This window comes from Parus major, chromosome 14 (assembly GCF_001522545.3).
Source record: "Parus major isolate Abel chromosome 14, Parus_major1.1, whole genome shotgun sequence".
NCBI lineage: Eukaryota > Metazoa > Chordata > Aves > Passeriformes > Paridae > Parus > Parus major.
Genome location: NC_031783.1, coordinates 13,725,373 through 13,737,469, shown reverse-complemented (window position 1 = coordinate 13,737,469; position 12,097 = coordinate 13,725,373). Strand labels below are relative to the sequence as shown.

At 54.8% G+C, this 12,097-nt stretch overlaps 1 protein-coding gene across 4 annotated transcripts in view; it reads right to left on the bottom strand.

Annotated features, from left to right (window-relative positions):
* RAI1 (retinoic acid induced 1) overlaps positions 1-12,097 on the bottom strand; it is a 73,590-nt gene that overhangs the window by 13,727 nt on the left and 47,766 nt on the right. Inside the window, exon 1 of one of the 4 annotated variants that reach the window (XM_015642924.3) lies at positions 1,104-2,771. The exons of the other annotated variants lie outside the window; for them this stretch is intronic. The gene's annotated coding sequence lies outside the window, so the exon portion shown is untranslated. Of the gene's footprint in view, positions 1-1,103; positions 2,772-12,097 lie in introns of those variants that run through there. 4 annotated transcript variants of the gene reach the window in all.

Genomic DNA, 12,097 nt, shown 5'->3' with positions numbered 1-12,097 from the left:
CACCAGCATCTCCCACCACGCCATTGCTCCGTCCCAGCGCAGCGCCTGGGAGGGTTTGGTACCCCAGGGCAGCCCGCAGCCCCCCCAGCCCCGCGTCCCGCCCCATTTCGGCGCTCAGCCGACCGGAGCAGCTGTTCCCTGCACACTTCACTTGCCCGCAGATGATGATAAATGGAGCTGGGGCTGCGCCGCCCATTGCGTGGGGGTGGGCGGATGTGGGGAAGGAGGAGGAGGAGGAGGGGGAAGGATGGGGTCCTCATCTCCTGCAGCCCCCACCCAGATCACGCTGCTCCTCCCATCCAGCTGCTGGGGAATTCCCAAGGCAGGTCCCCCCCTTACCCAAACCGCCCTCCCCGGGGGTTGGAACCTGCCCAGGGAATTCCCATCGCAATGGGGCGCATCCCCATCCCCACATCAGCGGCTCGTTTGGGGGCCACAGTCCTTCACTGCTGCCCCCCCTCCCAGCTCTGCTCCTCCCCACTGAGGAATTTTCCTTGGGAAAAAATCCACCGCCTGCGAACCGCACTCATGACTCAACGTTTCTGCTGGCCCCGGTTCCTCTGTCGCTTGCCAGGGGAAGCCCGTGGCCGCCCCAACCTCATCCCCTCACATGGAAATCCGGCTCAGCCGCCAGCTCCAGCCTCTCTCCCCTTGGTTTTTCCTCCTTTATTTTAGAAGGGGGGGATTGGGTCCTTAATGTCAGGGATGGGAGGTTTGCAGAGGGTTGGGCTGGGGAGGATGATGGGAGGTTCTGGGTGTCAGAGCGAGTTGCTGGGATTTTCTTTTCTTGGTGGTGGAAAATGTCAGTTGGTAAGGGAGGATTTGAAAAGGAAGGGAGAAAAAAAAAAGGGGGAAAAAGAGGGAGAAAAAAGGGAAAAAGAAGAAAAATGGGGGAAAGGAAAAGAAGAAAAAGGGGGGAAAGGAAAAGAAGAAAAGAAAAATAAAAAAGAGAAAGAAAAACACAGAGAAAAATGAAGAAAAAGAATAAGAGGAAAAGAAGAAAGGAAAAGATAAAAGATATAAAAAGAAAAAAGACAAAAAGACAAAAAAAAGGGGGAAGAAAGGAAAAAAGAAGGGGGAAAAAAAAAAGGCTGGAGGCTTACAGCAAAACAGATGCTCAGCCTGGGCAAATTCCCTCTCTGGAGGTGAACCATGTTCCACTGCAGAGCAGAATTCATGGCCGGATGTGCCATGGAGTGAGGCTCCACATGATCGCGCTCCCAGCCAGCAGCTGGACATCGACCCTGGGGCTCTGAGGGGAGAGGAAAACCAACCCTGCAGGAGGCTGGAAGCACAGCCGAGGTTAGGAGGGATGCAGCAATCCCAAACCCAAATCCTGGCCTGCCTGGAGCTGTCAGTATCACACTGCCAGGGCACCGATGGGCACAACTGTGGCTGTGGGGTTGTTGTCACCACCATGGTGACCTTCAGCCAACCCTCCAGCCTCACCCCAAGTGAGCAGCACAGGGCCAGCACAGGGCCAGCGTGACAGCCTGGCCAGTTCTCCGCATGCTCACATTTTTCTTCTTTACTCATTTTCTGCCTGACAGGTTGGGATCCTTCTTCCTTCCTCCCTTCCTTCATCCCTCCCCTCCTGCTCTTGGCCTGACTCACTTCAATTCCAATAATACTTAACCATTCCAATCATTACTGTGACCGCTAATATTAACCCTCCCTTCTTCTCCCACATCCTGTTTGTCTCCTCTGCCTCAGTTTCCCCTTGAAGCAGGACAGAAGCTCCATCCCTGCAAGGAAAGGCAGACGCCATGCCCTTGGCACCCTCCTCTGGGATGCTGATTCCCCAGGGGGGTTCATCCTGCTTGCAACAAAAATAAAAGCAAATAAAAGCTCTCCCAGGTATGGGAGAGGGAAAGGATCCCAGTCCTGGATCTGCTCTGCATCTTGTGAGCTGGTTGCTCATGGATGTGGTTGGATGCATAAGGCTGCACTCCCTGAGGAATGTGACAGGGATGGCTCTTGGTCCCCTGGCACCTGCTGACCTTTCAGCTGGAAAATCCACTGGGTTGGAACCAGGACCTCTCTCTAGCTGTGCCTCAGTTTCCCCACTGTAGAGTGGTCTGGGCTTCTGCTGGGATCCAGTGTTGATGCTGGGAAGTGCCAGCCCAGGAGCATGGGAATGGAGCAGGCTCGTGTCCCAGCTCCTGGAGGATCCTGGACCTCCTCCCCAGTGGGTCTCTCCATCCCCAACAGAACCAGAGACCCCGAAGGATGACAGGTGGCATTCTCAGGACACTCCCAGCTCTTCTGAATGTGCCACTGGGTCCAGGCCCTCTGGTCACAGCCAGTTTTTCTATCAGGAAAACTTCCAGCAAATTCTGCCACATCCAAAATCAGGAGGCCCCAGGTGCTGTGGGATGGCTGCTGACAGCAAAGGACAGACACCATCCCATGCCTTCTCCCCATCCCAAACTCTCTCTTCTGGTCCGGGAGGAGATGAGGCTTTGTCCCAGTGTCCCCACCATGTCGGGCACATGGGACATTTACATCTGTGTTTTAGAGGAGTGCTATTCAATTATCACTGGTGATCCCAGAGAGATCCCCAGTCCCTGTATCACTGGGACGCCCTCACTGGGATTCCTGGTACAGGAGGCATTACCCTGTCCCCCTTTTGCCTTCCTGTGGCAACTCCTGCCTTCACTTTTGAGGCAGCCAACCTCATGATCCAGCAACCAGCAGCTTTCCACTGCCATCACAACAAAACCCCTCGGATATGGGCACCCCACAGATGCCACGTTTCAGCATCTGCCCTCAGACAGGTCCATGCAGCAGAGCCAAACCCGGCTGTGCTGCTGCCGGGCTCTGCCCTAAGCCATCCCCTGCCGGCAGCAGACAGCTCGGTAATGAAGTGTAATGCTCCGACACTCCCCTGAGTGACAGTGGCCAGCACTGGCTGTGTCCCCACGGCTCAGCACGGCCTCCTCTGCCTGCCAGGGAGGGGATGAGCATCCCCCTGCCACAAGCAGGGCTGGGGGCTGCAGAGTGGTCACCTCCTAGGGGATGCTGAGAAAAAATCCCCTGGGGGAAAGGAAAAATAAAACAGTGTTGAAAAAACAAATAATGTAAAAAAAAAAAAAATATATATATATATATATATATATAAAAGAAAGGAAGGTTGAAAATAATAAATTGAGGTTTGATGCTGTGTGGTAAATTATTTTGGAATTATACATTCTCCAGCTTCAAATCCTGAAGACAAATACTGGGGCAGGTGAAGTGGGAAGCAGATTTCCAAAGGCCTTTTCCTGGCTCCAGGTTATTGACTCTGTCAATCACAGCAGGCGCCGTCCCCACCTTTGGCACCCCGCAAAATCGGTTCCTTTTGTTCCTGCTGAAAAACTGGGGAGGGGGAAGAGGAGGGGAGAGGAATTTGGGGCAGGGAACTTCCAAAAGAGATGATTAAGGAGTTAATCTGCCTGAAATAGATAAGGAGCTTAGAGCTGCTGGTATTTGACTGTCCAAGTTTGGATTCAGCGTGTCTTAAACACTGGCTGGAATGTACTTAGATATGACCAAAGTACATGTCCCCCCGAGGAATTACCAGGTTGCCAATTAGATTTGCTTCCCAGATTCACTCAAACCTTCACAAGCTTCTTCAGAGCAGGAAAATTGCTGCCTGTCCCTGGGGAGACACAGAGCAGCCGCTGCTGCCTGGCCCCGCAGCCAGCACAGCACGGCATGGCACGACTCGAGATCCCAGTGGGCAGCCACAGGGATGATGGCACAGCCAGGATGATGGCAAGGCAGGGATGCCTGTGCCAGGGTATGGGAGCACCAGGCATGGCCTGGTGGGTGCTGCTGGGGGAATTTGTGTGGTTTTGGGTGCTTGGGGTGCTGGTGCCTTGCCCTGGTCATGGTGCCTGTGCAGTTGGGGGGGTTTTAGCCAGAGCAGGCTCAGCATTCCATGGGGTTGCAGAGCCACGGCTCTCCCTACCTCCAGCCAGGCTCACAGTGCTGCCACACAGCCAAATCCAACCTAAAACAGCCCAGCTCAACCTCCAGGCAGGGGACACAACACAGAACAGAACCATGATGGCACACGGGGAAGGCAAGCAAACACCGAAATGTGAACAAACCCCAGCGGTGAACACTTGGCTCCTGGTCCCTGTGGGCACCTGGCACACCCCAAACTCACCACAACCCAATGCTCAGAGCAGTGAGAACCCCTGCCCATGCCAGGGTGAGGGTCACCACTTTGCCACAACAACTCCACAACTCCAGCAGTGGGATGAAGTGCAGGTAGAAGAAGAACCCCTGCTAAAATCCTTCCCTATCCATCAATTTTAACCACTGCATTCCCATCCTTGTTATTTATGGTGCTTCATAAAATGACGGTGAAAGTAATGAAGTCTGGGGGGCTGCATGACCAACACAGAGATAGGACCAATACTGGGGATCCCACCATCAGCTCCCACATGCAGGCACCAAGTTCCTTTCCAATCCTGGGCTGTATTTACTAAATCTGAGCTCGGTTTCTGTGCTGGCATCCCAACCCCACTGGAAAGTGTTGGGAGTGGCAGCCAGTCTCACCAGGCTGGTGTGGCACTGTTGGAGTGGCAGCAGCACTGTGATGGAAAGTTGCTGGAACACCAGCTTTGGATGCTGAGTCCTGGTAACAGTTGCTATGTGAAACATTCAGAGGTAGAATTTACTGTCACAGTTAATAATAGATGAAGGTTTTAGAATTTTTGATGCTTTACATTTTAAGCTGTTTGATTTATAATGTTTCAGAAAAGGGTGGGGGGAGGCAGGAGCTGAACAGCAGCACGAGGTAAACAAAGCAAGTGGGGAGGTGAGCAAAAGGTTCCATCCATCCATCCATCCATCCATCCATCCATCCATCCATCCATCCATCCATCCATCCCCCTGCCTGTTCCAGAGATGTGCTGAGATCCCTCATGGCCAACAATGGGATGGGGTCTCCCCACCAATCACCAACACCAGTGAGCACCCTGGCACAAAACCAGGGCACGACTGGGACGGATCCCCTCAATTCCACATCACACTTCATTCTGGGGTTTTTTTTGCCTTCATCTCTTCTCCCTGTTTTCATTCCGGCGGGTTGCTGGGTTATTTACTTGCTGGCGCTCCTCTCCTCTCTTGCAGGTGTATTTCAAGTAGCTCCGTAAATAGCAGCGCGCGGCGTGCCTGCGGCGGGGCGCGCGGGTCCTGCTGATTAGGAACATGCTGCCAAAAAAAAGAAGGGTCTCACTTCCCTGCCAAGCTGTCACCCTGTTTCCACAGTGTCCTGGCACGTGGGGATGCTCCAGCTGGATCCCAGAGTGTCCACTCCTCCCTGGAAAGGAGTGGTGAGCACAGGTGCTGTGTGAAGAACCTCGGTGTCTCATGGTGTCCTTTGGTGTCCTCAGTGTCCCGTTATGGGCATCAAAGCCCTGTGATGGCTTCAGCTCTGGCAAATTCTTCCTGCTTCTTCCAAATGCTGGAGCATCCCAACGTTTCCAGTGCGTGTGTGGAGCATCCCAGCACCTCAGATGTGTGGTCAGGAGGATTTAATCCCAGCTAAGTAGGGCTTCAGGTCATGACATGAGAAGCAGAGGGGGACTCCACACTTCCTCCACCGGTGCTGGGCATGCAGTGACATCTTGACAAAACTGGGGGGTGGGATGGAAGAGAGGGGTTTTCCCTCTACTCCCCCAGACACAGAGAGGAGATACTTTGCAATGCTGTTGGGAGGATGTGGTGACTGGAGCCTCCAACACCTGAAGACATTCCAGCCCTAACCTGCTCCATGGCTCCTGCCAAAGCCCTGAGTGCACACAGGGGCTGCCAGACCCCAGGAGGTGGCTAAGGTGCATCCCACACCCTCCAGCCCCTCAGGAACTCCCGTTTCCCCCAGGACTGAAGATTCCCAGGGGTCCTGGGCTGAGCTGCCCCATGATGTCTCAATCAGGGCTGTTCATTGCTGTATTTACATACGCACATCCCGGCTGCAGCTGAGTATAATTTCCTTATAAAGTGGCTTTGACACACGGGGTAGCTGTCTTTAATGAGGAGGGTGATTCCACAAAGATCCATTACTAATGGGCTTGGGGCAGTCAGTGCCCGTGCACACAGGCTCCCAGTGCCAAACCCAGCACCCAGAACTCCCCACGGACCACTGGAATTACACCCACGGCTGAGCCAGTGCTGGCTTGGTGGGATCTCATCCTGATCCCAGTAAGATCCTGTGCCTCAGCCAGCTGCCTCTGCCTTGCATCAAAACTCACTTGGAGGTCCAAAACGGCAATCGTGAGGCACATCTTGGCATGGAAACCACTCAACCCTTCCCAAAAAACAGCTCCAGGGAGGGAGATCGAAGTCAGCACAGCACTGGAGTCCCCCAGTACACACAAGGTACCTGAAACATCAAACCATCCACGTCCCTGTCTGCACAGGCACCCACTCTGCACCAGCCTGGCACCAGCTCTGCCAGCAACCAGCCCGTCATTAGCAGAACTGCCTAATTTAAAATCATATTACAACCCGTGACTCCCACGAGAGCAAGTCCCTCCCTGCAGAGCCCCGACAAATTCAATGCAGAGGTTCATCCCCACCACTGCCCCCGGCCTCCCCCGGGGACCCCCGTTAGTGGCGGGTGCCTCGTTATCCGGCCTTGTGCCGGCGATTGGCTGCGGCTCGTTCGTGGCGTCGAGCAGCTCTGCCCCAGACACCTTCTCCTGCGACCGGAGGCGCGCTACGTCCCAGGGCACTGTCACAATATATTAAGACGCAGCGCTAAAAATAAGCAACAGCAAAAATAAGCAGGAAAATCGCGGTCCCTGCCTGCCCCTGCCGGCCTCGCACCGGAGGAGCTCCCGCTGCCGCACGCGAGCTGGGGAAGCACGTCAGGAACGAGAGGATTTTGCTGGGTTTTATTAAAAGGACGTGTTTTTCTCCCCTCCCTCCGCCCCCATCTCCAGCCTCTCTAAGGAGCGAGCCCCGTGGTGACACACAGCACTTGGTGACAAATCATCCTGGGGGTGGGAGGTTTCTCTGCAGGCTGGTGGTTCCGGGCATGGCCACAGCTGGTGTGAGGCCCTGCCTGTCCCTCTGGGGCTGGAGCAGATCCTTGCCCACCCCACACAGCCCAGGATGGGGCTCTGCCCCTTGATGGGGACACCGCAGGAGCCACGGGTGCTGCTCCATGTGCCCAGCCATGATGTGCCATCAAAGGACCAGATGGGTTTTGGCCAGCCCAGTGTTAGCCACAACAGCCAGGCTGGCCCCCTGTGGCTACCCCCATTCCCACAGCTCCCCAACATCTGCAAACACCCCGTTCTCCCCTCTCGCTGCTAGCCAGGCACGTAAGTACCGGTGTGGCACAGCCCATGGGATGGGAGCTGGAAGAATCCTCTACCCGGGGATGCGTCTTGGAGCACCTGGGGAGAAGGCAAGAGGCTCCTCCTGCCACCTCCACCCCAAGGGGTACCATCCTCCGTGCCGGATTCCTCGGGGCTGTCGGAGGCACCGGCGGGGACACAGCCCCTGCGTGTCTCCAGGAGATGAAAGAGCAGCTCCGGGCGCGGGGATGGCTCCGAGCCTCCAGCCGAAGGCGTGCGGCCGCCCTGCTGCCTCGGCTGCGGCTGGAACGAATGCGTGCACATACCTCTGCCCCGGCACGGCTGTTTGCTCTTCTCTTCCGCGGCTGTGATTGATTAAAGGATCAGGGACATCTGAGAATGGAGGCAGCAGCGGCAGCAGCAGAAGCAGCTCCCTTTGGACTTGGAGAGCTTCCTTGCCTGCTGCTTGCTGCTGCCGTTGCCTGTCAGGCAGCTTTTAATCAAGGTTTGCTTATATCTGCAAAGGCCTTTCCCAGAGGGATGAAGGGAGGAAAAGAGGGGGGGAGAGTATATTAACATGCCAGCCACCCTCCCTCTCCCTCTCCTTTGTTTATGGAGAGGGTCAGTGCTTGGAAACGGCTGGCGGGGACCGGGAAAGGCGCTTTGGGGGTGCTGGATTGTGGTGCAGCTCTTGGCATGCCCAGGTCTCATGGCATAGCCAGGGGGAGGGAGGGCATCATACTCAGCTGGGATTGCTCAATAACAGCACCAGTGTGTGGAGGGAGCAGGACCTGGGGGCCAGGGCTCGGTGGCTTCCTCTGGGTGGCCCTGGATGCCTGGCATGTCCCCATAGGGACAGCAGGGGGGGGACCAACCTGTATGCCCCCCAAATCGGGGTCTCAGCCCAGAGAGACCAACAGCAACCATATGCTGAGACCAGCACTGTCCAGACACCAAGAGCACTCAGGTGGAGAGAGCCCAGGCCACCCCATGCCACCCCTGGCCTCATGGAAGGTCAGGGTCTCCATCCTCATCCTGGGACTGCAGTCAGGATGGCCACATCACAACGCCCCATCTCCCTTCTGCAGGGTGGGCTCTGGCAGTGAAACCAGGACTCAGAGGGACCCACACCAGCCCCACACCTGCCCTAGGGCAGGGTTTTCCCCATGGCACTGGGATTTCAGCACTGCTCAGGCTGGGAGCACCCAGCACTCCACCATCACCCACCACCAGAGCCGTGCACACCCACACAAGCCATATGGGAGGACAGGTGACCCCCAGCCCCATGTCCCCTCATCAAGCACTGTCTCTGTCTCCACTGCCATTCCCACACATCACTTTGGCTCTCCACGTTATCTTATTGCTCAGCTAATGACCTGCTAAAAGTATTATGTGAAAAACCGTGCTCTTAGCCAGCCATTAGACTGGTTAGGACCAGCGGGTCATGCTTTATTGCTTTAATAACGGAGTTTATGAAAGGTCGTCTCATAACTGATAACATGCATAATTTTTGTAACTTAATTAATGCTGCTAATATACTGGAGTCTCCATCAGCTGCTGGTGCAACTGATGCGCAGTTTACATCCCAAGCAGGGATAGGAAGAGTATCCCAGGCCAGGCTCTGCCCTCTGTCCTTGCCAACCAGCATCCACAGTGGGAACACAGTTCAGATCCACACCAAAACCCCACCGTGCCTCTTCTCCACACTGGAGCATCCTGTTCAGAAATGCTCCAGCACAGGGAGTGCTGTGAGTGGGCAGAGGGAAATGGGAACAGACCCAGTTCCCAACCCCACAAGCCTGAAGGGAAGGGATTTCTTTGCTTCTACTCTGCCCAGCCCATGGAGAAGACAAGGCAGATGTGGGACCTGAAGTCAGGGAGAGTTTTACCTGTGGAAGAACCAAAAACCTCCGAGGGATGGGAGCTGCTCCAGCAATCACATACATCTCTGCCTGAAATTACAACCGAGCAAAGGACTTTTGCCTTGACTGGGGATTTGTGGCTGTGGCCCAAGAGGGTTCCCCTGGGAACTCCTGGACAGACCCTGCTCCTCTGGTGATGCTATGGGCAGCCAGGCTGGCACAGGGCAGGATCCTGCTGGAACTGCTGCCTTTCTTCCCTGTTTTTTAAGGACAACCTCCTTGACAACAATTTTGACAGTATTTTTTGCAAATTCCTTTTAAGAACACCCTCCTGTGAGGGTGGTGAGGCCCTGGCACAGGTTGCCCAGAGAAGCTGTGAATGCTCCATCCCTGAAAGTGTCTAAGACCAGGCTGAACAGGGTTTGGAGCAACCTGAGATAGTGGAAGATGTTCCTGCCCAATGGCAGGGGGTGGAAATGGATGATCTTTGAGCCCCTTCCAACAGAAGCCATTCTATGATTCTGTGACAAGTACACATTTTTCTCATTAAAAGGGAAAAAATACAAAAGCAAACAACTTCTCCCCACTGCCTGAGCGCACACCTGGGGGGCTGAGCATCCACAGGGGAAACTGGGAATCAGACGCATTTTCCAGGCAGCAAAAACAAGCCCTTCCCTTGCAAAAAAAAATAAAAAAATAAAAAAAAAAATAAAAAAATCATGTAAATAGGAGCCCAGGTGCATGCGGTGTGCGAGTCCCTGATATGCTGCCACCAGCAAATCTGGTGAGCTGTGAATCCGCGGCACCGCGCATCCAACGCTGCAAATCCGAGCTGCTCCAGTCGCCTGCTTAGTTTTGCAAATTCTTTCCTGCTGGCTGAGAAAAGCCAATATGTCTGCTGCTCCCGCTCCAGCGCAATAATTGTTCAGCACTGGTTATCATCCTGCCAGAAAGGCACGAGCTACCGCTGGGGCACTCTGCTTGCTGTAAATGCAGCGAGATGATTTCCTAGCAAATGCAAGTTTTCCAAGGAAGTGGGTGGAATCTGCTTGTCTCTGATTAGACAGCTTGGGTTTTTGTTTTCCTGGTGCTTTAGAGAGAGAGAGAGAGAGAGAAAGAGAGAGAGAGAGAAAAAAAAAAATAAAAAAGGCATAAAATATGTGGCTTTGCATCCCCTCTGCCCTGAATCGCAGGCTCACATGCATCCAGGCGATGGTCCCCTTGGGACTCGCAGCTTTGCCCACACTCTGAGCAATGATCCCGTGGAATGAGGCTATGATCTTTCATCAATCATTGCCGAGCGCTTCTCCCTCCCGCGCCCGCTCCCTGGGCTGTGCCCGCTGCGAGCAAACAGCCCCACAGCTCTGCTTCCCCTTCGTGCCTCCAAAAATCAGGGGGCAGGCTTGGACCCCCAAGTGCCTGGGGGGGTCAGGACTCTGCTTGGGGACAAGGGGCACAGGGCAGCCCCTCTTTCAGCTTCCCAGCTCAGCACAATCAAGGGATGCTTAGGGGGGATGCAGGATGACGGAGAGGCTTGCAGGATCAGAGGGTAAATCCCAAATTCTGGCGCAGACACCGGAATAACCAGGATGCTGCAAGGGAGGTGGGATCAGGACAAGCCCTGAGGCTGTGGAGAGACAGGTCTGCCTCCCCCGCCCTTGCCAGGGGAGGAAAAATGACTTGAAATTAAGATTTCCTGATGTTTAGGGGCTTGGAGACCTTGACACCCCCTGCGTCCATCTGGCTCTTCCCCTCTTGTGGCAGCTCGCTCCTGCGTTCCTGTCTATCCGTGAATACCAATTATGGTTTAGGAGAATGTATATCTGAGATGTGCAAATACAAAAGGCAGGAAATAAAAGTCATCTCTTACTGAAGAGGAGAGGTAACCATGACTACCTGGGACCTCATTTAAAACTGTGCCGGCCGCAGGCTAAAAGGCAACGCTTCCTATTGTTACACACGTTTAGGGAAAGCTTTGAAAACCCGTTTTCCCCCCCAAAACCAGCTGGGAAGTAAGAATGAAAACGAGAATTGGAGGTGGGGGGGTGGGAGGGAGGATATAGAAGATATTTATTGATGTTTGTGGGCTGGCTTTGCATCCCACCTGCACGAAAACAGCCGGCAAGCTGAAACTTCAAATGAGCAACTCGGAAGGAGACGGAGCGCCAGCGGCTGCGGCATCGTGGCTCCGGCGCCACGTGGCAGCCGGCCGGGAGCCCGGGCCACACGGGCAGAGCTGAGGCTCCAGAGCTTGGAGGAGGAGGCACCCCTGGAGGAAAGAGGGGTGCGAGTGAGCTGTGAGGGCTCCCCATGCTGTGAACGCCGCCAGCGAGTGCTCAGGGTTTGCGGGGAGCTGGTGGCTCTTGGTGCCGGCCCCAGCTGGCATCCAGACGTGTTTTGCCCACTGTCAGAGCCTGTGGTTGGTTGGATTTTGGGAGTGCCCTGGGCTTGCTGAGGTCTCACGTGTGGTGGCTGCTGTTTGCATGCCAGATCCTGCAGCCTGCAGGAGGGATGGTGGGGGATAACCGGGAATTGCCCAGCTGAACCTTTTCACCAGCCAGACCTGTAGGGCCAGTTCAGAGCCAGGGGACACCGGCTCGTTGTCCTCACTCAGCCAAGACACCCCATTGCTCCAACACATGTGTAACCACAACCCATCCCAGCCACATCAAAGACCAGGAAAGCTGTCTGCCAGCCACCAGCCTCGTCAGGACCTCAAGTCACTTTGAGCTCGCGGTTACAAGGCCAATGACCAGGCAATTAAACTGACTTTTGGTTCAAAGGCCGTCCCACCTGGCACACTCAGACAGCAGGAACCACCTCAAAACCAGATGCTGCTTTCTCAGGGATCTGTGTTGGGCACCAAGAGGCATCACTGTGGATGCAGACACATGTCACATAGCCCTCACCTTCACCCAAGTCATTCCTGGGCACCTG